General features: G+C 39.7%; 1 protein-coding gene across 1 annotated transcript in view; it reads left to right on the forward strand.

Moving 5' to 3' along the window:
- The first annotated feature begins 267 nt into the window (after positions 1–267).
- Positions 268–25,730, forward strand: part of STARD13 (StAR related lipid transfer domain containing 13) — a 488,843-nt gene continuing 463,380 nt past the window's right edge. Inside the window, exon 1 of the mRNA XM_046664327.1 lies at positions 268–351. The gene's annotated coding sequence lies outside the window, so the exon portion shown is untranslated. The remainder of the gene's footprint in view (positions 352–25,730) is intronic.

Here is a 25,730-nt window from a genome sequence, read left to right on the forward strand (position 1 = left end):
CCTATCCCAACAAAAGCATGAAAACTTCAGATTGGCTAGTGTCTTTTTATAGCCCTTTTCTTCCCCAAGAGATGCCCGGGACCTCACAATGAGGTGCTTTGTGAGCCTCACACCAAGGTTGCTTTGGCACCTCCGTCACACAGAGCATGTGCAGACTGTGACAGGCTTCCAGGGAAGCCACTTCCCACATGTGCTTCTCTGGTTCCCTCATTGGTGTTCGGGCAGAGGAGGCTGGTTCCTCCCGGTGAGCTGGGTGCTATGAGAGATTAGACTTCCACGCACGAAAATACACCCTGCACATTTGATGTACTGCTTTAAACTTAAAGACCTCTTGAGAGCCGAAATTGTAAGGTAAGCAGTGTTCAGCCACAATTCTTGAACTTTGAAACTGTGAATGTAATTTGAGGACGTTCCTTGAAACTCTTTGTTGTTTAACGTGAAACTTTAACGTGCTGCCTCTCCTGCTGTCTTTAAGAGTAACAGCTTGCTGTCAAGGATGCACACACAGCTCTGATTTAGAAAGATCAAAAAAGCCACTGGTTAAAAAATAAAAATTCTTCCATGATGAAATAGTCACATAGATTTGTTGTACTTTTAAACTTTTGTGGATGTGTCTCGATGGGCTGGGTTTTCTCTCTGCTCTCAGTCAGTGTAATCAGTATCCTTTAAAACGGGATCAAATTATCTTTGCCACTTGAAAATGGGTCTGTGTGCAGCAGTAATCTCATAGAGAGAAAACCCCAGGGGAATTGCAACCCAATGTCAGTCCAGGTCTGTGGGTCTGTCTCAAAGTGTTGCCTGATGCTTGCTTAGGTACAGAAGGGGATTACTGAAATCCCACAGCTACGACTGTGTTGGCACTGCCCTGCACGACGTGGAAACTGTTGCGGTCAGGTGGCGCTGTGTGCAGGCCAGTTCCTTGTGATTGCGGCAATTAAGTTGAAAAGCTGGAAGTTATTACAGTGAAGACTAAGAGCCAGAGGTTCGTCAGACATAAAATGATGTAGAACCAGTTCAACAGTATACAAGGCAATTCCTAGTCTAATGTTGTTAACGAAGTCCACTCTTTCTGCAGAAATTTACAGGAGCTTTTAATGTTTTTGTTCAAGTTTGACCAGACTCCAAGGGTGGGATACCAGATGTTTTTAGCTCCCTACATGATCTATTTCTAAGAGGGCATCACTGTAAAATATTTCTCTGCTGTAGGGGAAAATAAGATGTTGAATCTTCTCCCTGTGCTGTGGAGACCGTAAAAGAGAAGACCTCCACTAATTCACGCTGCTTCTTTTCACTTAAGTCTTTGCCCAGCTGTTTCTACTCTCCTACTGTGCCTTTGTCACTTCCCCAGGGACTAAGTTAATTGTGGGTATCTCAAACATCCCCTGAGACCTGCAAACCCCTCTCTGTGCCCTTTTCACTGACAACGCCAAAGTCCATCCACCAGAAGCAATCAGATTCTTGATCATCATTGTCTTTCTCACCCTGGAGAGTGGTTTATATTCCTGTGTCAGCTCCCAGTGCACATTCCTGTGACACAGGTTCCCTCCAGTTTATAGGCTGAGAAGGTGGACCCCAGAGGGGCTAGGGCCCCCCACCTAAAGTCTGAAGCGGCAGCTGTGGTGGGACCTGGCCTCGATGCCATCTCCCCTCCCCCAGGCTTCCTCCTTTCCAAGACTAGTCTGCCTCACCTGGCACCAGGTGTTCCCATGAGCCTACCCTTTGAACCACATTACCGATTAGCTGCACACAGTTTGGGTGAGGTACTCATTCACCCTAAGGATTAGAATGTCGAAGCCACCTTTGGCCTGGAGGGAAGGAAATTTCCCCACCAGGAAAGCAATAAAGAATGTGGGGTCTCTGGAACAGAGAGTGGCTACCTGAGAAGGGTTTTTCTCCTCCTCTTCTTCCTCTGTTTCTTGCTAGTTGCAGCACACACTTTTGAAACAGCTCGAGCAAAAAGGTGAAGGTTCCTAAGGAAGTGAGGAGGAGGCCGTTTACTTTGCACAGGCAGGACACCCAGGATGCTAGGCTCGGAAGGATAAGCAGCGGCCTGGATCAGCACTCCAGTGTGCCACTACCTTGCGAAGAGAGTTATTTTTAACCTGATGACATTTCTGCACATCTGCAATCCAAATCCCCTGTATGTGAGAATAAATATTTAGGCAACGTGTTAGCTTCGGTAACCAGACATGACATCAGAGCCATTCTCAGGAATTCTTTTTCTTGTTCTAATAACATTAAAAGAAAAAAAAGAGGGGGGAGGGGGGAGGAGACAAAAGTGAAATATACTGCCTATGTCTGTTTATGAAAACTGCCTAACCATGGACCAGAAAAAACTTTGCAAGATTTCTCTACTTCTTCTATCAAAGAGACATCTCCTCCACTGAAAGATTCAGGTTCCTGCCTTTTTCCTCATCGACAGCCTCGGGGCTTTACCTCGTAGCTGCACTCAGACTCTGATTCCTCAGCCTGGGAAGGCTTGGGGGGCAGTGCCCAAAACGTAAACAAAGGCACTGGAATTATCACCAGGAGGGATAAGAATCCTCCACATTTTAACAACCAAACCCCGACAAAATCACCACCGCTACAGAACTCACATATAAAGAATATCTGGCTTGTCTCTAGAGATAATAGTTTCCTTTATTTTTGTTATTTTCACTTTTTATTGAATGAATCAATGGCCAAAGGATAGCTGAAATTTACTACTACGATATCATGTGCCATTTGAAGAATGTTCCTTCAGTCACTCTGCAAGTTTTCACTGAGATTACACGGGCATGCCAGTCTTTGAGAACAAACACTGAGAGATGGGATTAGACCGTTTTATTTTAAACAAATCCAAGAAAGGTGAGGACTATGACTTAAAGTTAATAATCTTGACTGGATCCTTTCACAGACAAGATGGAATATAATTTAAGTGTTTTGTCTTATATAATGTGGTATATTATGCAAAATCATACAAAGTGTAACCTGTCACCTATATGTTAACAGCAGTGCCTAGAGGGCTCAGGAAGAGGTGGCTGACAGTTCATAGGAGGTTTTGATGACTCCTATACCCCTTCCCTCTGAGAGCCATAAATACAGACCGGGAGGGTATGTAAGACCAGGGCCAAGCAGCGATCACGGCCCCTGGAACCACACTGATTTTTAAAATAATACTGATAACAGTAAGGTGAGTTGAGGGAAAAATAGCATTAGGAAACCTGTAGGGTGGGAGAAACTTAAATGTATGCTGTATTCTTTTTTTTTTTTTCCCCCTGCTTTTTTTTTTTTCTCCCCAAATGCCCCCAGTACATAGTTGTATATTTTAGTTGCGGATCCATCTAGCTGTGGCACGTGGGACGCCGCTTCAGCATGGCCTAGTGAGCAATGCCCTGTCCGTACCCAGGATCCGAACCCTGGGCCGCGGAAGCAGAGCGCGAGAACTTAACCACTCGGCCACGGGGCTGGCCCCTATGCTGTATTCTTGAATCGATTCTGTAGAGATGCCAGAATGTGGAGAAGGTGAGCAATTTCCTTGAGTATCGGTCAGTGTAAAATACTTAATAAAGTGCTTGGACGGCATCGTAGCCAAGTTTGTCAGCATTTCTATTCAAGTAGAAGATAATTCCCCATTCGTGTCTTTGGACAGCTTCAAAAGGAACTTAGTCATACTGCTAAATTTTCTCAAACTGGCAAGATTCCAAAATGGATTATTAAAGGACGGTTTATAAACCATCCAAAAGAGTTGCCAGTGGATCCGCAGAATCCAGCATGGATTCACCCAAAAGGACATCATCAGGATAGTCACATTTTTTTTTTTCCTCTAATGTATTACTCACCTGGTAGATGGATAGCATGTAATTTAGCCAAAAGTAATTTGGTCAAAAGCAAATTGGTCAACACAATAAATAAGTTGAAAATGAATATCTTTCATCATTATATGTCCACGTATGGATGATAAAACATTGGACAGCTTTACTACACTATAAAGTGTTTGTAAGCATTATTTTACAGTTTTCACAATTTTTATTTTTATCATTATGTATAAGAGTTCATCTTCAAACAATCGCTCTGTCTACCCTGTGAAAAGTTTGAACAATTAAGGAATTGCTTAGGGAACAAGCTAAGGATCCAACAAAAGGAGCTAATTCTTTGAAACTAGTAGAGAAATTGAACAATTGACTACAATTATGATTTATATATTATTTTACACTTTTAAAACTACACATGCTCATTATGGGAAAATTATAAAAACAAACAAGAAAAAGTTTTTTAAACATAATTGCATTCAAATAGTGTCAACTAGTGATTGCACACTAGTTTATGATAGCCTTCCATATGAATTTCCTATGACTACATACGATATTTTAATTACCATATGGGATTTGGAACCTAGCATATTTTTGAAACAATCCAACAATTGTTACACATTTTCATTCTCCTAATTAACTGCTGAATAGTTAGATTGTTTTAATTATTTTACATTATAAGCAATACTTGATAGGTATAACTGGCTGGAAATGAATTAGAAATTTTAAAAATCAAGCTATTGAGAAAAACAAAATATGGACAAAAATATATAAGGAGCAAAATAAGTTGCAACTCTGTCCAGCAGTATACAAAAATGGCCAACTTTGAAAAAACACTGACTGATAGTATTCCCTTTTAACTAGATCAGTGTTCTGATGAAATTGTCTTCTTGACCAAATTGCTTTTTGTCAAATTGCTTTCTAGCCAAATTAAATCTGGCCATATTAGTGGGAAACAATAGTTCAAGGAAATGCAATAGACAAAATACACATGAACTTCAGTGGGACATTGTGTAATTCCTTCATGATATCATTGGACACAAGATTAAGAAATATGAGCTGAGCTAATGCAATTAAGCAGATTAATAACTGGTTGAATGAACACACTTAAACAGTGCTTCTTAGCAACCTAGCGGGGGCAGTCTGGTGGCTTATAACAAAACTTTGTTCTTGGTCCTACCCTAATAAATATTTTTACCAGTGTCTTGGATAAAGGTATGTTTAACAAATTTGTGGATGTAAAGCCAAAAAGAGTAATACATTAGTGTGTTGACATCATCGAAATCCAAACAGATCTTAACAAGTTGGAATAATGATCTGAATCTACCCAGGCCTATATAATAGTCATAAATATAAGATTATTTACTTTGGTCCATAAGCGTAAATGCATAAGTACTTGTTCGAAGAACTTGTACTTAAGAAATAAGACTTTAGGATTTGAGTTATAGTAAACTCCATATGGTGTAGACAAAGAAAGTAATGTGACCCTTGGTTACATTGTTAGAAGCATAGAGGAGGAGTCTGAATGGCATATGCTATATGCCAAGCCCTGTGTTAGCTACAGTACAAGTACAAGCCTGGAGTCATAGTCCCATCTCCCGTGTGATTTTCATTGCTTGTGGGTACACATACCATCCTCGAACAACCCTTGAACCCTCCAGCCCAAATTATTGGCCAATCCACACAATGACATCAAGACTTCCGCTTCAAAAGATCTTTTGATTTCAATGTTACTGAGGCGTTTGTGGGTGAATATGGAGAGAAGGATAGTAGTTAGCCTAGCAGGACAGGAGAAATCTTCAAGTCTCTATAAGATTAATAATTAGATTTTGTAACAAAGTGTGGTTGGACAGTCACAGTCCTGCAGGGAGAGGGTCATATCAGAAAATACTCTTCATATCATGACAGCTAATGAGCATGGGCAAGATTCCAGATGGAGGAGAACAAGCTGTAGAAATCTAGAAGGACTATCTGAGTTCCAGGAGATGATCGGCAACATACCAGCTAAACCCAGGCATGAGAGGCTTGAGAAAGCATGAATACACTCTGAAATGGTTCAAACACTCGGGAGAGGATGGAAGCCATCAATGGGCTGGCCTCTTCTGCCTGTTCCACTGCTAGGACTCTATTTGTCTGCTTGCAAGAGGTTTCTGCAATCCTTTTGATTTGTTTCTGCGAGGGTCCCCTTCCCGTGTCTGTGCTCATTTTCACCTGTCTGCATCTGCTGATTCTTGGCTCAAGGCTGAGTCTCTAGTCCTAGTCTGCAAGTGACTCTTAGCAGACTTTGATTTCCATTGCTCTTAATCCAGCGTCACTGGAAAGAAGGCAATACATTTTGTGGTTCAGAGCACAGGTTTAGGTTTATATCCAGGCCCTGCCTCTTGCCAGCTTTGGGAAATGCACTTCAGTTTTCTCAGTCTGTCTCCTCATAGGTAAAAATAGAGATCATAATAGTATCAACCTGTTGAAGTTGTCATGAGAATTAAATAAAATCACGCATGGTAAGCCACTTAGCATGGCGAATGGAACATTCAATAAAATTTTTAATTGCTATTGTTGTTGCTTTTAATTATCCTCTATACCAACCCAGTATACCCCCTGAGGCTGAGCAAATACTGACGGAAAGCAGCACAGTGGCCTTCATGGCTAGAAGCAGTTAGGAGACTAGCCACTGTCACTGTAACACAAGGCAGGGCCCAGACAGCTTTGACAAAATAAGGTTCTCAGAAGGAAGATGAAGGACTAGCAACGAGCATGCGTTCCACTCATCTCCTCACTCAGAGTGCCAGGAAAGGTCTCTTCCGTCTCCATCTGGAACCTACTACCACGAGCAAAGAGCTAACTTTCTTGATATAAGGGAACCCAATCTTATTCCTGAGAGCTTCTGTCACTACTTTACAGACAGAAATTCTTTTTTTCCTGAAATTTTAAGAGAATGGTGGACTAAGCCACGTGTACCTTGCAACCCAGCTTGAAAAATTATCAACTCATAGCCAGTCTTGTTTAATCTACACTCCCCCACAATACCCACTTCCAATTTTTTTTGATGCGAATGCAAGAAATCATCATTTCATCCTTGAATATTTCAGTTTGTATCTCTAATAAAAGACCCAGGACTTGGTTTTAGCAGTTCACTTTTTTTTTCTTTCAGTGTCATTTTTGATGGATATTTGAAACAAATCCAAAGTGTTTCACTGCAATAATTATTCAGCATCCATTGAAAAGGATAATTTTGTAATGGACCACATGAAAAACATTTTTACCAATGAAAGTTATCAAGCTCTTTTCACATTTTTACATCTCTGAAATCAGGATGAATTTTACAATAAATGGCAAGTGATAATTTAATTGACTGTTATTTTTCTTTCTTTATACGTAATCTAATGGTACATTTCAGTGTCTTAGAAATGAAGAAATGAAATAGTTAAGGAGATAAATGGACACATGCATACACAAATACGCTTAATGCTATGTGCTTAATACCTGTCTACACACTTTCCTATATATGTCTATATAAACAAGAAAATGAAAATAAATTTAAATTAAATTGAGTACATAAATTCTGAGAGGGCAAAGTAGATATTTCTGAACACCATAGGATACAACCTGGAAAGTCTGGAAAACAGATAAAAACTACTCAAGCATTTTATCCCAACAGGTACAGAAGCATAGCTAATACGGAGTATGAAGCTTGAAATTCTCAAGATGAAGTCTCTCATTTAATGATGTTTCCAAAGTCAAAATTCTCTTTTATCATCACTATTATCCTCACCCATCACTAGATCTTTCAGAATTGTTTTAAATGAGGTTAACAGAAATAGCACGGTGTGGTGAATGTGACAAGACAGGAAAGGGGTGGTGTGGTGGCCCCAAGGGGCTGGGAAAACACATAATTTAGTCAGGTGTAGAACAGCTGGTGCATTTATGTGACTACACTGTTTCTGTATTAGCTAGTTTGACAGGCAAACACATCTTCTGTACATTTTTAGAGTTTACGGTAAAGAAGAATTTATTTTTTTTAATATAGTAACATTGGATTATAACATTATGTAGTTTTCAGATGTACATCATAATATATTTCAAATTCTGTGTAGATTACATCATGTTCACCACCCAAAAACCAATCACAGTCCAACACCACACATGTGAGCCCTATCACCCCCTTTACCCTTCCCCTTCCTTCCCCTCTGGTAACCACCAATCCAGTCTCTGTTGCTATGTGTTTGCCCATCGTTGTTTTTATCTTCTACTTATGAGTGAGATCATGTGGTATTTGACTTTCTCCCTCTGACTAATTTCACTTAGCATAGTACCCTCAAGGTACGTCCATGTTGTCACAAATGGCTGTATTTCATCATTTCTTATGGCTGAGTAGTATTCCATTATGTATATATATCACATCTTGGTAAAGAAGGATTTTAAAAGTCTGATGTGATAGGAGATCACAGGATCTAGGACTAGCTGTGTGATTTGGGGCAATCAGCTGAGGATCCTCTGAACCTGTTTTTATATACTAAAAAATAGTGGACCAAAGACCTTACTCATACATTAGCATGAAACCTTTATGAGGTCAGGGACTTTTGACTCTTGTTCACTGCTGTGTCTCCAGTACCTACAGCGATGTCTGACACACAGTAGGCACTCAATAGATGCTGAATGGATGGATGGATTTTAGTTCCCAAACTCAAGGAGAAACACTGTGGAGGAGAGAATTTACTTCTAGTAACCTCATCTAGTCCAAGAATGTTCACTAAACGCTGTGTAAACTGAACAGATAATGTTTCCCATATATATGGCTTACTACTTTTCAAATATACATAGGTTCTTTTGTGATTAATAAAAATTTTAAACCATGTAATTAATAATAGGTAGCAGTTGTGAAATTCTTTGACAATATGAGCAAACATTATATACCACTTAGTTTGACAGATACTCTAAGCACTTTAAATATATTAGCTGATTTACTCTTCACAACACCCTAATCAGGTAGATACTTTAATTATCCCTATTTTGCATATGTGGACACTGAGGTAAACAGGTGAAGTGACGGAGCAGGCATTCAAATCCAAGCACCCTGGAGACAGAGTCCCTGCTCTTAAGCACAGCGCTCTGTAAATATTGCCAAGAGTCTTCTTTCTAGCTTAGCGTCGTAACTCCTAGACTAAAATAACATCTAAGATCATGTTCCGACCTACAAATGCTATGATTCTATGTGGTAAGTCGTGGTCCATGTATTAGTAACACTAAAACGGCAGCACAAAGTGCACTTAGAGAAACGTTGGCCATTTCTCCTGAGATTCATGGAGGTGGTGTGTAAATTTTCCTTGGTTTGGGGATTAGGGAGGATTTCCTAATGTAGAGATTAAGAACCTGTGGCACGTATTCTTGGAAATTCTGCCAAAAGTCCTGGGGTCAGAGGAATGTGTAGACCTTACCACCAGGCTTAGTCTTATTTTAGCAATGGCCTCTCTTCCTTCAGGGGCAAGTCAAGTTGTATTATGCCTTGGATTATTCCAGGTCCCTGTGGTCAAGGGCAGAGTATACTGACACATTTAACCTAATAGTTTGTACTGAACCAGCTGAGTGGCATTGACTTATGACCTTCTCTCTTAGGACCCTCATTAACCATAAGTTATGACACCCAAGAGAACCCTGGAGAGAGTCAAAGCTTGGAATTCCTTTTATTTGTAGCCTAATGGTTCCCTCTTCTCTCATTTCAGAGCAGTCCTTTCTCAGTGGCTGCCTCTGAAAGACAGCATGCTTCTAGTTGGTTAAACATTACTTAGCCTCATTATTGGAAGAAAAGGGAGCCAAAATAAAGAAGCACTTTCTCCTACAAGAGAAAAAATACCCTAGGTGGTAATTACTCCATTGTCTGAAATGATCCTGACCTTGAAATGTTGGCCCCAATAATAGGGACTCCACCTCCTCTGGCCCTCCTTTATTTTCATCATTGTGACATTCACAATGTAGTTGATGGACGGCTTCTCAAACACTGTCTCATTTTATCCTTTTGATCAAGATGAGTAAGGTGATTAAGAGAGTCAGTGTTTTTTAAGTGTGGAAACTGAGGTTCAAAGCAAACAACTAACTTGCCCCAAATCATAGCAAGAACAAAATATGAAGCCAGGACTGAAATCTAGGTCTGTCGATTTCTTTTAGGTGAGAAGGAGCATTATTAAGTTCCATCACGCACAACAAGCTGTGAATGTGTTAAAAGCAATTTTCACCAACTCCAAAGACGATGCAGTTCTATACTTTTTTTCAGAAAGAAAACCTCAAATGAAATGTACTAATTATGTGGAACCCTTGCTGTGGATTTGTTCTTTTTCACGGTGATACCCAAAACTCAACAATTGTAAAAACAAATTGAATAGGTCTGCTATTAAATCTTTAAGCAGTGCAGTACTGTGTGTGAAAATAGGTGACAAAAAGGAAATGTGGAGAATGAAAAGAGCCTCCATGGGTAGCTTCGCTTAGTGGAAAGAGTGGGTTGAAAATGTGAAGTTGAGAAATTAGTGCCTCTTTAGCACATAGACGTTTTTCCTCTCAGGTGCTGAATGTTGACTGGAAAAGATTGTGATTGCTTATGTCAAGGAAATGTCTGTTTTATCTCTGGAGGAACCAGGACAGAACAGAAACTAGTACCCGCCACTGTTTGTACAACCCAATTCCCATTCCTCCCTTTCTGTAGAGGAAGCAATTGGACACTTCCCTTCCTGTGGTAAGTTGCCAGACTCTCTCCAGAGTGGCGAGGTCTCACTTTATCATTGCTCATACTGGAAGAGAAACTGGTGCTGCAGCCTTAGGTTTAGGCAAGTAAAACAGAGGCTGATCTCCTCACTCAAGGGGCTTTAGAAGCATGAGCCTCTGGTTCTCCTACTGGAGAAGCTTTAAACTAGATCAGATCTGAAAGATCCTTTCTGCTTCCTCCCTCCTGCTCTCCTTCCTCCTGACTCTCTCACTCTCTCTCTTCCTCCCTCTGCCTCTCTGGGTTTGGAAATTATGGGCAGGGAACTATATTTGTACATAGTTGTGGATCTGTCGGACTTCCTCTCTATACTGTGATGGGCAAGATCTCTTTCAAGACCAGGACACAGAATTACACCAATTTGTAATAGACAAGTTTCATTTTGCAGATTCAGGAGATGGATGTTCAAAGGGTTAAGAGATGGCCCAAGGCCACAGAGTTTGGGGGCTAAAAGTGATTCCTAGTGATACCTTCTCTCAAATACACCAATTGCCTCCCTAGATGTTACTACTGGGGAGAGTGGCTGAGCTGGAAGATTGATATGAGAGTGTGGAAATAAATGAAGACCTTCAAAATGAGAATAAATAGAGGCAATTTATTCAGAGTTTACCATAGCAAAGGGAATCATCATTTGCATTTTGGCAGAGACTCAAAGTCAGGCAGAGGAGTGGGTAAGCTTTATAGTGGAGAAAGGGGAAGGTTGCAGGTGTAATGTGATTAGCGGTTGTTGGCGTGGTGGAGCTGGAGGAGGGATAGCTGGAACTGGGGCATCCAAGGATTGCTTAGGGGAGCATTTTTGGCTAATTTTTCCTGAGCTGGAAGCGGGGAATTTTTTAATAGTGAAGCTGACAGTCGTTGGCCAAGTCCTGACTCTTTCGGATCTATTGCTGCCGAGGTTGTACATCAGAGCTCTGTTATCACATGTGGTATAACCATTGTCATCTTCTATATTCCAGTCTCCCCGGAGGGACTGCTAAGGAATGCAGCCCTTCTCCAGTCTCCCAGAGGAGATGTATCATTGATACCTTTGAGTCTTCCCTCTCCTTTATCCTCTGTGTCCCATCTATCACAGAGTTCCCTCCTTGAGAAGTCTCTCTGACATTCACTCTTTCCCTCCCATCAAGGCCCTGTTAGACACATCACCTCCTCCCTCGGGACTGCCCAAGCTCTGACCAAGCTAGACTCTTTCCTCCGCTCTCCTGACCCTTAAGTCAATCCAGCAAACTGGCTACTCCTAGGCTAACTATCCCCAAACAAGCTGCTTTAGGTGACACCTAGGCCCAAAGTAAATCAAACAACCTCTAATATGACTTTATCCTAACTAGTCAAGATGAAATTTGTAAAGCCTTCTGCCTGACTTTCAAAGTCCCTTCATGATCTGGCTCACACTGTCAACCCCTCTTTATTTCCCCCATCCCTTAAGGCGACCACTTCCCTAGCTCTCCAACACTGTGGGCAGTAACCACGCAAAGAAAGGCCCTGGAATAGGCTCCCAGTGGACTATGGTGTTGGTCCTCCGGTAAGCCATGCGGTTTCTTTCTGCTGCATGGCCCACAGATTGCACCCTCACACCTGGTACTCAACCATGCAGAAAAAGGTCACATCAACCCCAATTCATCTTTAGATTTTTTTTTAGTATTTTATAATTTACAAAGCATTTTTTGTATTCATCCTTTCAAATGACTCTCATAACAAACCTGAGCAGAAGTTTATTGCAATATTACCCCCATTTCATAGGTGAGAAGGTTCATGCTTTCCTAAATTAAGGGATTTACCCCTAAGTCACATAGGTAGCAGATGTGAAGAAGAAATGAGTAAACAATAGTTTCAGTATCTACTCTTAGAACTATGCTCTGTGTATCCACTTATTGTATATATATATTTTTTTCTGACCTCTATAGAACACTTGGGTAATGTAGAAAAGGATAAAAATAAAAGAAAAAAAAATCACCAAATCATACTCCCGTATAGATAACCACTGTTAACATTTTGTATATTTCTTTGCAGTTCTTTTTCTACTACTTTGAAATAATTGACCCCAAACTATATATAATTTGTATTACTCTTGGTTAATTAAATAAATGACAAAGGTATTTCTCCATGTTTTTAAAATTCATAATAAAAAAATTCATAACAAGTATTTGATGCACAATATTTCATCTTTGGCACATAAAAAAATGCAATAAATGATACCTGACTGGCTAAACATTTAGTTTGCTTACAGCATTTCTATTTTTTTAAATGCTGCCATCAATTTTTTGGTCCATAAAGTATTTTAGATCATTTGGTAAGAATAGTTCTAAGAGTTTTATTATCAAAAGCAATATTGTTTAATATTAGAAATGTGTTTTCTAGGAAGACTGCTTTAATTCAAACTACTATCAGCAGTTCACGGGAATAAACACCTCATCTCACTCTCACCAACACTGAATTTGATACATTCTCAAAACCTTACTAAGTTTATGGAGAAAAGGGTTTCGTTTTAATTTGTATCATTATTCTTTACTGCTATTGAGACCAAATGGGTTTTTTTTTGACATTTATTAACATTTTTTACTGCTTCTTTGGGAAAATTTTATGTCTCCTTACCCATCTGAGTAATGAGGTTGTGGCAGTTTTCAAATTAATGGGTATGAGCTTTAAAAATTCCTTTTAACCCTCTGTGATCTCTTCTGGGGCACCTATCGAGGAGGCATAACACACAGGGTGGCCCCCATTTCCACAGACTTCCATTTGTTGTTTCCTCAGAAAGCAGCTAAAAGCCTAGAGGCCATGTCTGGTGGAGAGTTCTCTTCTCAGTAGAGCAGGATTGGAATGTCCTTAAGAACTGGCATTTCATCCTCTTCTTTTATATCCTCGGTAGAGACTGTCCTGATCCTGGGCCACAGTGAAGGACGTAACAAACACTTAGCTTTCGGCTTTAGAAAAAGGGGGAACATGAAGGTAAAGCAAAGGTGCTTGGTTTGCCCTGGGCCCCAGAGCAAATCAGGGGTATCCTGTACCCCTGACCAGCCACACACTAACTAGACTTCCCAGGTCCTCTGGTCAAGTCTGTTTAGGAAAAGAGTAGTAATGCTTGCAAATGGTATGTTGCCAATCTCTCGGATAGTTTTTCAATTACAAAATTTTCAAAATGAAGCAAATTTTAACTTTATTTTATGTATGCCGTAGTGTCTACATATAATCAAATGAACAGAAGTGTGATAACTCTAAACTATTTAGGAATCTCTGGTAAATAGTTTTGGGGTTGAGCAAGGATAAATTACTTTAATGATGGTATATTTGCGAGCCTATATGTATATTAGAGTATAATCAGATTTGTTTTTTCTTTCTAGGAGGTCATATACCCCTGACCTCCCAGGTCCTCCTCCTTCGCTCTCCCCTGCATACACACATACCTACATATGCTCCCTGGTGGGGTCCCTCCCCTGCCCTAAATTTTCAGGACTAACAAAATTCAGTGTGTGTCAGAGCTCGCCTTCCCTCCTCACTTCCTTATCCCTCGACTGGCCTCACTAATCCTGCTTTTCAGATTGATCATCCAGGAAGGTCAACTTTAGCAGTGTCTGCTTCCAAAAAAGAACCAGAAGCTGAGGCAAATCCTCCTTCTCTCTTTTATTGGAATCTAACATTGCAGTTTGGCGTCCAATTTAGGTCACTCCAAATGACCAGGCTCAGACCCCATCACACTTACTGGCATTTGATCCATGCTCTCCAGATTCAAGAGGAGTCGATTGTTTTTATTAGCTAATGACACTATGAGCTCCTACTTGTCGAGGAGCCTTCTTGGCAGAAATCCAAGGAATAAGGTTTTCAGATAAAATACAAGACACCCAGTTAAATTTGAATTTCAGATAAACATGAATAATTTTTTATCCAAATATTACATGGGACATACTTATGAAAAGTTATTTGTTGTTTATCTGAAATTCAACTTTAACTGGGTGTATTTTTACTTGCTAAATTTGGCAACCCTACCAAGGAAGCAACACTATCAAGGAACTAAGAGCACAATTATTTAATGTCCTATCTCCCAGACACAGCAGCAAGAATCACCAAGTGTTATCATCGAAGAAAACAACTACACATCAGCAAGAGTCTAGACCTGGTCAGGACCAGCAAGTGAAGGCAGAAAGCAGAAAACCAGGCAAGACTCGGGGTCTTTCCCACGGAAATGGCATGATTACAATTAGAGCGATTTTAACAACCAGAGAAATTTTAATAATTAGAGCAGTTTTAACTGTTAGAAATATCATTTTAATCCATGAGAAACTAAGATAACTAGCACAGATAGTGCTATTTTAAAAAACAAAATTTTGCTTAATATTATTGACATAAAGAAATGTGACTTTAGCGAGGAAAAACCATACAAGCACAAATCAGCTGGAGCCTCGTTGGGAAGGGCGTCACCGGGCACACAGCATCACTGCCCTTGGCGCGCCTATATCCCTAGCCTCTACCCTCCTCCCTCAAAGGTCCTCTGAGGACCTGTCAACTTTTCAAAAGCTCTGTTCAAACAGAGAATTGGCATCTCTGTAATTTCATGAAGATTGTTATCCAAGAACAGAATATGAAACTATCAGGTATGATTTAAGTCCCTGAGTAATCAAGATTTAAATATTTTATTTGGATTATAGACATAGCTTCCCAGCTTACAATATAGGCAAGTTTGAATTTTATGAGCAATGGTGTAGCTGACGGGTAGCAGGAGGGTAAGCCTGGATTAGCTAGCCTGGAATGTGATTTTGTTAGAGAAGAAAACAGCTGCAACTGATGCCTGAAAGATCAATTTTTTAAATGGACTTCCCGCCAAACGACGAGCCTACTGATTTCACTTAGCATGTCCGAGTAAAAGAAGACTTTTGATCTACTGTAAAATTGCATCTCAACAAGCGTATTTTTGCTTTTGAATCCCTGGTGTTTTCAACTGGTGAAGAATCATTGGAGTGAAGAATAAAAAGTATGTTGAGAAAAAGATACTCCAGGCTAAGAGTCATTAACTGTCCCTATATTCACAAGTGACTTAATTTTTTAATAATTTGGATTTCTTAACTGCCAGAAGAGGAAAATACAATCTACTCTATCTCCCATAGAGTTTACGAATTATAGACATAAAAGTACTTGGCAAAGTAAAAAGCATTACATAAACATAAGCAAATTTGTACACCTATGTTCACAGCAGCATGATTCACAATAGTCACAAGATAGAAATAACACAATGTCCGTCAACTGATGAATGCATAGACAAAATGTGGTGTATATATATATATTGAATATTATTTATTAATTATTGTATTATCAATACAATTGAATATTACTCACCCTTAAAAAGGAATGAAATTCTGATTTCATGCTACAATATGGATGAAACTTGAAGACATTACGCTAAGTGAAATAAACCAGTCACAAAAGGACAAACACTGTGTGATTCCCCTTATATGAGGTCTCTAGAGTAGTCAAATCCACAGAGACAGAAAACAGAACAACGGATACCAGGGGCTGGGGGAGGAGGAAATGGGGAGTCATTGTTTAGTGGTACAGAGCTCCAGTTTGGGATGACGAAAAGCTTCTGGAGATGGATGGTGGTGACCTTGAACAACAGCGTGAATGTACTTGAGCCACTGAGCTGGACACTTAAAAATGGTTAAAATGGTAAATTTTATACTTTATATATTTTACCGCAATAAAAAATATACGCTACTCTACACACTATAAAATCAAAAATATAATTTATAGAAAAAATAATAGTTAGAAGTGATAGTAGATTTACTAGTTAAATAATATTGGTAATGAAAGTATCAATAATTTAAGCGGTTTGGAGAAAGCCTTCACACTGATTGGATTTCTGTAAAAGGGTAGGCTCAGCTCCTTACATCTAAATATTACGGTATGTTTGTATATATGGAGTGAGGAGACAAGATGGCAAGATGGTTATTAGACAGTTACATCTAAATATTTCAAAGTCAATTAAGGATTCTAAAGGAAGTTCATATACCTATGTAATAAGAATAAGTTAAATAACTACTTAATTTTTCCCAGAACTTACCCACAAGCAGTTCAGGAAAAAACTTTGAATACCTGCCTATTTTCTACACGTTGAACTTTAAATCTGTAGTTTCAGAGCCTTTGATGTATGTTTTGATACTTTTGTGTTTCTAATATCCTAACACCTATCTCATTACTTGCCTGTCTCTCTTTCCTGATAGTACTGTGAGGTGTGAGCGGACAGGGACTGTGTGACTTCTTCAGCTCTGGATACACAGTCCCCAGCATAAGGCCCTGCACTTGGTTGGTGCTCAATAGGTGTTTGTTGAATGAATGAACAGATGTGCAGGGGTGATGGAATCATATGTTAAGCATATTTTAGAGCTAGAATAGGCTTCATGATTCTTTCACTGCAGTGGGTGAACATGTCCTAACATTTTTACACCCATGACCTTTGTGAGAGAGCTGCAGTTTTCAGAGTGCTCTCGGGGAACTTCTCTCGGGACAGCGGATCAATAGAGGGTTTGTCTAGACTCATCTGCCCCTCTCAGGTAAGCCCCAGGAGGCTCTGGTCTGAGTGACCTAGGATTCAAAGAGCTGGGCATTACCTTTCCATTGAAACCCCCTTGGGAACATGGATTTCCATAGGAATCTAAATTATTCTGAGGCCTTCCTGGGTTACACGTCCACAGTGAGAGGCTCAGGGCTATTCAGGAAATCCAGGAGAGATCCCAGCTTCCATCCCTACTTTAAATTCTCTGGCATGTGAAGTCACTCTAGCCCATGCCCCTTACTAAAGCTGCCACTCACGCCTAGATGACTGATGTGGTGTGGGAGCACAGACTCAGTTTAACCAGACCTGATTGTTTAGGAGAAGCTCGTAATTCAATATTTTACAGGAAGTTTCCAGATCTTTAATTTATAAAATATCTGTGAGCCAAACAAAACAGATTTGTAAACCGGGAGTTGACTTGAATATATTAAAAATTCTAAAAAGCTGGCAAGGCCTTTAGGTACTTTTTAGATTGATCTTCCATTTTTTTCCTTCCTTTCTTCTTTCTTCCATTCCCCCTTCTCTTCCTTCCTTCCTCTTCCCTTCCCTCCCTCTTTCTCTTTCATTTCCTTCTTTCCTTCCATAATATTTATTGAGCAGCTGCTATTTCTAGGGAGTATTTCTAGCACTGAATATAGGGCAGGGTGAAAAACCAACTAAATAAAATCAGAGTTTAGATTCTGGCGTGGCAGGAGGGGAGACAGGCAATAAACAAATAATTAAAATACATAGTGATAACGACCATGCAGAAAAAGCAAGCAGGAAAGTGTGGTGAAGAGTGGACGAAGGTGTTGCAAATTTAAATAGAGTGATGGGGAGAAGAGCCAGTGCAAAGGCAGGAGCGTGGCTGGCATGGACCAAGAGTGGATGGCATCACTGACGGACTTAAATTCGTCCACAGTAATGACTTCTGTGTCTGTGTGTGCCATCTTCCAGCCTACGACTGTGAGTCTCTCCGTGGGTCAGCAGCAGCGTTCCCTCAGGACCTCAAGCCTACGCTACCATGGCAGCAGTTCTGGGAACCAATTTCAGAACCTCCTTCCGGCTGTCACAATACTGTGCTCATATGGAAATCTGCCAACAATTTATGTTTATTAATTCGCTCATTTATTCATTTGTCAAATGTCGGGTATGTGCCAATCCCTATATAGAATGCTGGGGAATCAAAGATGAAAAAGGCACAACCGAGCTGCCCAAAGGGCTTGCTTCGAGCACTGAGAAGCAGAGGTAAACATAAATAGATGAAATAAAGTGTCTCAGGTGCTCAAAAAAAATATTTACATATATGTACACAACAGGACAGCTCCCACCTGGGGAGACCAGGGCTGGAATGTGCTGGAAGGGGAGAGAACTAGGATGTTTTAATTTGAGAGCATAGCAGTGATTTATAAAGTCTCCATTTATCACAGACTTATAAGTTATTAAATGTTGACTGTAATATATTAGCCTCCTGGGTTGATGTCATAGAAAAATACCATCAATTCTTGCCAATAAGTGTATATCTCCTTTGAAAGAAATATCCGTTGTTGCAGGTCTGATTTCAGTTGCATGATACTTAGCCAGAATTTTAGGTCATGCAATCCAAAATAAAAGTTCCTTAGTGTTGTTTATGCCTATTTACTATAGAATAACATTTAAAGTCGAATTAACCTCTCACTAATAATTATATTCTGAATTCAGAAAGACATTAGGGATTAGGTCTGCTTGTCCCATTAAAGTCAATTATAAGAAAGAGGGATTCCTGTTATTAACTTGTATTTCTAAAGCATTCAGAATTGTAAAATGCCATGCTGCTGTTTTGTGTACCTACTTCTCATTGTTCATCTGAGGGCTAGAGACAGGGCAAGAGTCCCTTTCACACAGAGAGAAATGAGTCCCGTCACAAGGTGTGGTTTGTCAAGGGCCACAAGACAGGGCATTGGAGAGGCAAGACAGGAAGCCACAAGTCTGATTCCCGAGTATTATTCTTTCAGTCAAAGCCTCCTTAAGTTCTGTCAGCGACAGAAGATTTAGAGGTACGCAAAAGTCAAGCAGAGGTATTTCCAAAACTTTCTAGCTCTGACAAACCAAGGTAAAATCATAAATTAACCTAACAGCTTTTGCACCATGGGCAGAACACTTCACAGAAATTTACCTGTTTTAATTTTCAGTAAATTCTATTTCAACCCTCTTTCTTTATCTTACTCTGTTGGATTTTTTTTGAGATATAATTCACGTACCATAAAATTCACCCTTTTAAAGTGTACAATTCAGTGGTTTTAGTTTATTCCCAACATTATTAAGTCATTGTGACTAATTCCAGAGCATTTTCATTGCTCTAAAAAGGAACCGCACACCCGTTAGCAGGCACTCTCCATCTCCCCTCCACCGCCCCCTCAGCCTCTAACCCACTTTCTGCATCTATGAATTCACGTAGTTTGGACATTTCATATAAATGGAATCATATAATATGTAGCCTTTTGTGTCTTGCTTCTTTCATGTGGCATAGTGTTTTCAAGTTTCATCCATGTAGTGGCACGTATCAGTACCTATTCCTTTGCTATTGTTTAATAATAATTCCATCGTATGGATATATATCCCATTTTCTTTATCAATTTGTCAGCTGATGAACACTTGGATTGTTTCCACTTTTTGACCATTATGAACATTCACGTACACATTTTTGTATGGACATATGTTTTCATTTCTCCTGTTTATATTCTTAGGAATGGAATTACCGGGTCACGTGGTAACTCCATCAAACTGTTTTTCCAAAGTGGCTGCACCTCTTTACTATCCCACCAACAATGTATGAAGGTTCCGATTTCTCCACATCCTGGCCAACACTTGCTACTGTCTGTCTTTTTTCTTATAGCCATTTTAGTGGATATGAAGCAGTATCTCATTGTGGCTTTGATTTGCATTTCCCTAATGACTAATGAGGTTAAACATCTTTTCATGTGCATGTTGGACATTTGTATATCTTCTGTGGAGAAATGTCTTTCAAATCTTTTGACCATTTTTAGATTTGGTTATTTAGCCCTTTACTGCGGAGTTTTAAGTTCTTTGTGTATTCTGAATGCTAATCCTTTATCAGCTATGTGATTTACAAAGACTTTCCTCAGTTTTTTGGCTTATTCTTTTCACTTTCTTGATAGCGTTCTTTGCAGCATTAAAGTTTTAATTTCAGTGAAAATTTATCTATTTCTTGTTTTGCTGATTCTGCTTTTGGTGTCACATGTAAAAATCCATTGCTGAATCCAAGAACACAAAGATTTCTCCCTAAGTTTTTTCCCAAGAGTTTTACAATTTTAACTAACACCATTAGGTGTTTGATCCATTTTGAGTTACTTTTTGTGTGTGGCATAGGTGTCCAATTTCATTATTTTGCATGTGCATAGCCAATTGTCCCAGCACCATTTACTGAAAAGATGACTTTCTCCAGTGAATAGTCTTGGTGGCCTTGTCAAAAATCAGTTGACCATAGATGTATGGGTCATTTCTGGACTCAGTTCTAGTCTATTGATCTATACGTCTATCTTTATGCCAATAGCACACTGTTTTTATTACTGTGGGTTTGTAATAAATTTTGAAATCAGTAAGTTTGAGTCCTATAACATTGTTCTTCGTCTTTAAGATTGTTTTGGCTTTTCTCGGTCACCTATGTTTTCCAATGAATTTTAGGATCAGCCTGACAATTTCCGCATAATAGGCAGCTTGGACTTTGCTGGATATTACACTGCATCTGCAGATTAGTTTGAGGAGTATTGCCATCTTAATGATATTAAGTCTCCCAGTCCATTCCAGAATGTGGGAGGCCTATTGACTTAGATCTCATTTAACTTCTTTCAGTGATGTTTTATAGTTTTCAGTGTACATGTCTTGCACTATTTTGTTGAATTTATTCCTAAGTATTTTATTCTTTTTAATGCTATGAAGATATAACTGTAGTATCATTAAAAAATAGCAATCATTGCTTACTAGATACCAGATATTGGACCTATCTGTTGTCTCAGTGAACCCATCCTACACTCTTAGAGGTGCTATTACTGTTCCCAATCTACAGATGAAGAAACCAAAGCTCAAAGAAGTTAAGAAACTTGCCCAAGATCTTCCTAATAAGTGGCTTATTAGGATTAGAAATGAAAAGTAACTGACTCCCAATTGTATGCTGTTAACATAAATTTTTTTGTGCCCCGTTAAGTTGGCTTTCAAGACAAGAATAGTTTGGGAATCCATGTGTTTTTATATCCTAAGAAGCCATAAAACTGTTATGAGTTTTATTAGTAGTACCCCTTTAAGGAGCAGACTGTGAACAGAGTATGGTAAACAATTACAGAATAACTTTCAATGGCAATTATTGTTTAGAAATCTAGAGATTGCAGCTTATCATCACCCATAATTCAAATGTGATTTTATCACAGATACAACTGTTAAATTGTTGCGTAAATTAGTCTTCATCAAAATATTAACTTGACACAAAAAATACTGTTAAATGATTGAAACCCCCGTCTCTCATTCCTGTCTTGTATGAATGTAATTATGTGGAGCTGGAGCTGAGGAGGGAAAATATCAATAGCATAATCCAAAATGCCCAAAAGTTAGGACATTTTGGTCAGTTTAGTTCAAAAATATTTATTGAGGGCTATTGTTTTGGTTGTTGCACAACAAATATTTGGTGGCTTAAAGAAATACTTTATTGTATCTCACAATTTTGTGGGTTAGGAATTTTGGCAGGGCTCAGCTGGGCAGTTCTTCTGCTCAACATGGTGACATTGAGGTCATTTGTTGATATTTAGCTGTCAGGTGGTCTGATCTGGAGGGTCTAAGATGGCTTCACTCACATGCCTGATGCCTCAGTGGGTGAAGTAAATAGAAGGTGGGCTCAGCTGGGCCCCTTCTCCATTCCTTCTCCACATAATTTCTCCAGAAGAGTAGAAGGGGTTCTTACAGAGCAGTTCAGGACTCCTAGACCAAGGGCAGAAGCTTGGCTCAAAACTGGCATTGCATCACTTCCAACGTATTCTATTGGTCAAAGTAGTCACAGAACGGCCAAGATTCAAGAAGAAAGGAACTGGAGCCCACCACTAGATAAGAGTAATGTCAAAGAATTTGCACCCATCCTTAACCTGCCACAGATATCTGGTCCAGACATGATGGTAGGCTCTGGGAAAACAGGGATTAAAAAGACACCACATCCTTACCCAAAGATCTCAAAGTTTAATGGGCTGTTGCTGGGGTGATAAGATCATATAATTTATTGTTTGTTTGTTTTAAGGAAGATTGGCCCTGAGCTAACATCCGTGCCCATCTTCCTCTACTTTATATGTGGGATGCCTGCCACAGCATGGCTTGATAAGCAGTGTGTAGGTCTGTGCCTGGGATCCAAACCAGTGAACCCTGGGTCACTACACCACTGGGCCAGGCCCAAAACTAGATATTTTTGAAAGTGAAAGGGGGCACAAATAATTATTATGCTTGGATTAGAAGCATGAAATGAGATTATCCCGGGCAAACTGGAATGATGGCCACGCTAGTTTTTGTACGCACTGAAGCTTAGTCTATCAAAAGAGTTGTAGAAAGCTGAAATTTTATTTTCTTTATATTTCCTAACTCTTGTGGTGCATCTTTCATTTTGTAAAGAGAAGGTGTTGGGGAATGGTTTGAGACAATAGCAGCTATGAGACCCCTGTGATACCAAAAGAACTCACTGAAAAAAATCACATTTTGTTATTAACAATAGATCTACATCCTCTCTCTAAAATTCTATGTTCCTTGCTACATACCTGACTTTTTAAAAAACCATAGGAAAGTTTCTCAGTAAACTTGTAACAGATGTCAGTATTTGTGGAGATGAACAAGCTCAGATTTACCCTCAGTATAACCCACCCCATCTGTGACATTGCTTCTCTTATTTTACCCCTGCAGCACCCATTCCTGAAGTTTATTTTTACATACGTTCTTCTTTAGAATAAAAGTTTACTCTAAGCATTCACCCCACAGAGCTCTCTAAGGTAAAGAGTAAAGATAAATGCCCAAAAGTCTTGCAACATTAAAAGGTAAAAAAAATTTAATTGAACTCATTTCACATTCAGGTATAGAGTCAAATAAGAAACAGCTACTGGGCAAATGAAAGAAAAGTAGTTTGCCAGTCTTCATCCCCATAAGGAGCAGCGAAGGCTGCATGTTGGTCTACAAGAGTCGCTAGATTTGGCATTCCAGTGGTGGGGAATAATTCCTGCAAACCGGGATAAAAAGGAATACGAAACTTCCTGGCAAAGTGTTTGGAAGGAAGTAAAAATACTTCACTAAGAGTAAAACTTCAGGGGACGGCCCTGTGGCCAAGTGGTTAAGTCCGCACGCTCTGCTGCAGTGGCCCAGGTTTTCACGGGTTCGGATCCTGGATGTGGACATGGCACTGCTCATCGGGCCACGTTGAGGCGGCGTCCCACATGATGCAACTAGAAGGACGTGCAACTAAGATATACAACTATGTACCAGGGGGGTATTTGGGGAGATAAAGCAGGAAAAAAAAAAAGAATACAACTTCAGACAAGCTATATTTCATTATTACTGTTGATTCTTACTTTTACTAATTAGAAGGTTTTTAAAATTTTTATTGCTTCCAATTAAGTATTTTAAAATCAATCACTCACGGCAGCTGAATGAGCTGGCTTCTCACTTTCTATATGGATGAGACACACATTCCATTTGTCACTTATTTACCCTGACTACCAGGACCAATTATTCATTTATTTATTCTTCATTTGAAAGCTAAATTATCCAGCCATCACCTGTATTTTAAAGTGTTTGAGATCTGTTGAAGAAAAATGATGGAAGGATGGATGGAAGGATGGATGGAAGGATGGATGGATGGGTGGGTGGATGGGTGGATGGGTGGATGGAAGGATGGATGGATGGATGGATGGATGGAAGGATGGATGGATGGCTGGAAGGATAGATGGATGGATGGGTGGATAGAGATATTCTCTAAACCAATATTTATTTTGAACCTATTGTGTGTCAGGCTCTGGCTTAAGGCTTAAGGCTTAATGGGATACCAAAGGAACAAATGCTGACAAGATCCCTTCTTGGTATTTATATTCTGGTGTAGCCAGAGAAACAGTAAACAAGTCAATTATAAACACAATAACCACACACTGTATTAAGTGTCTCTAAGGAAATGCACAACATGACATGATGGAAAGTAACTAGGTGAGGTGGGAGGTGGGGAGTGACTAAGATTACCAGGAAAGGCCTCTTGAGGAGGTCATATTTGAGCTTAGACCTGAAAGATGAGAAGCAGAAAGTCATGAAGAGTTAAGAGAAGTGCCTTTCAGACTGAGAAGACAACAACTATAACCCTTTCACATGGTAGCATGTATGCAATAAATGTGTTAGGTAGGCTGGACCAAAAGCCAAAAACAAAATACGGTAACTAGAATTTTGCTACTTATCTAGAATCTGGAGTATCTGGGTTCTAAACAATTTGATCAAACTAGGTTTGAGTCTCACTCCAATAACAAAATAAAAATTATTGCTATGAGAACACAAACTACTCGCTAACTAGCTCTGATGTGGGGCAAGTCACTTCTTCTCTGGGTCTTAGTTTTCCTACATACGCATGGAAGAGACTGCACCAGCTGCTTTCTGAAGTTTTTGTAGCTCCAAGGCACTCCTCGATATACAGAGAGGGAAACTGAGGCGCAGGCAGGGAGGAAAGTGAAAGAACTAACTCTTACTAAGAGATTGGGGACCACTACAGGGAAACCCTTTCCGTAGCGTGTCCCATTTAATCGTCCCAATCTTCTGGACTAAATAATATCCCACCTGTATTACAGTAGGAAATGAAAGGGCACAGACGTTGAGTAACGTCACAGCCTGCCCAGCTGGTGAGTGCCAGAGCCGAGATTTGACCCCATAACTGCTGACACTAGAACTCACCGAAGCAGGTAAGAGCATAGACTCTGAAGTCTGAAAGCCGTGGATTTAATCCTACCTCCCTCATCAGCTAATGAGCCTGGACAAATCACTTAGCCGCTCTGAGACCCAGCTCCTGCATTCGGAAAGAGATAACATTATCTGCCTAAAGGGACTGTTCAAAAGATTCAAATAAAACTCGGTTTCTAAGGCACTGTGTAAGCTCCTCACACAGAGTAAGCCTTTAATAAATGGCAGCGGTTCTAATTTTATTTCCCTAGGTTACACAGCAGATGGAACCAGGTCTTAAGTCTCCTGTACCCTAGAAGAGTCCTTTTATCATTGAATGAATATATTCACTGAGTACCTGATTAAATATGCAATAGAATGAAAACAGTGAAGTAAAACATCAGTTTATTTTCCACCTATGTCAGAAAAAGCTTTTGGATGCTATTCTCCCAAACACTGAGGCTGAATTCTACGGGCCCAAAACCTTTGCTAGATCTTTCTCATTTATAGCATCTTGAATACCAAATCACCTCATGAGACAGGGATTCAATCATCTCGATATGTCAGGCTGTTGCTCAAGGTCCCTCAAGATAGTTTCTGGCTAATAAGACTATCATCGTTAGTATGAAAAAACCGTTTGGTTAAGTATTTGAATAATTTGATCAATCCATAGAGCCAAACGATGTGATTCAGGTCAAATAGCTTCTTGGGATGGGGGGGGGGGGGGGGGGGGGGGGGGGGG

The sequence above is a fragment of the Equus quagga genome, chromosome 6 (genome assembly GCF_021613505.1).
Source record: "Equus quagga isolate Etosha38 chromosome 6, UCLA_HA_Equagga_1.0, whole genome shotgun sequence".
NCBI classification, from domain to species: Eukaryota; Metazoa; Chordata; class Mammalia; order Perissodactyla; family Equidae; genus Equus; species Equus quagga.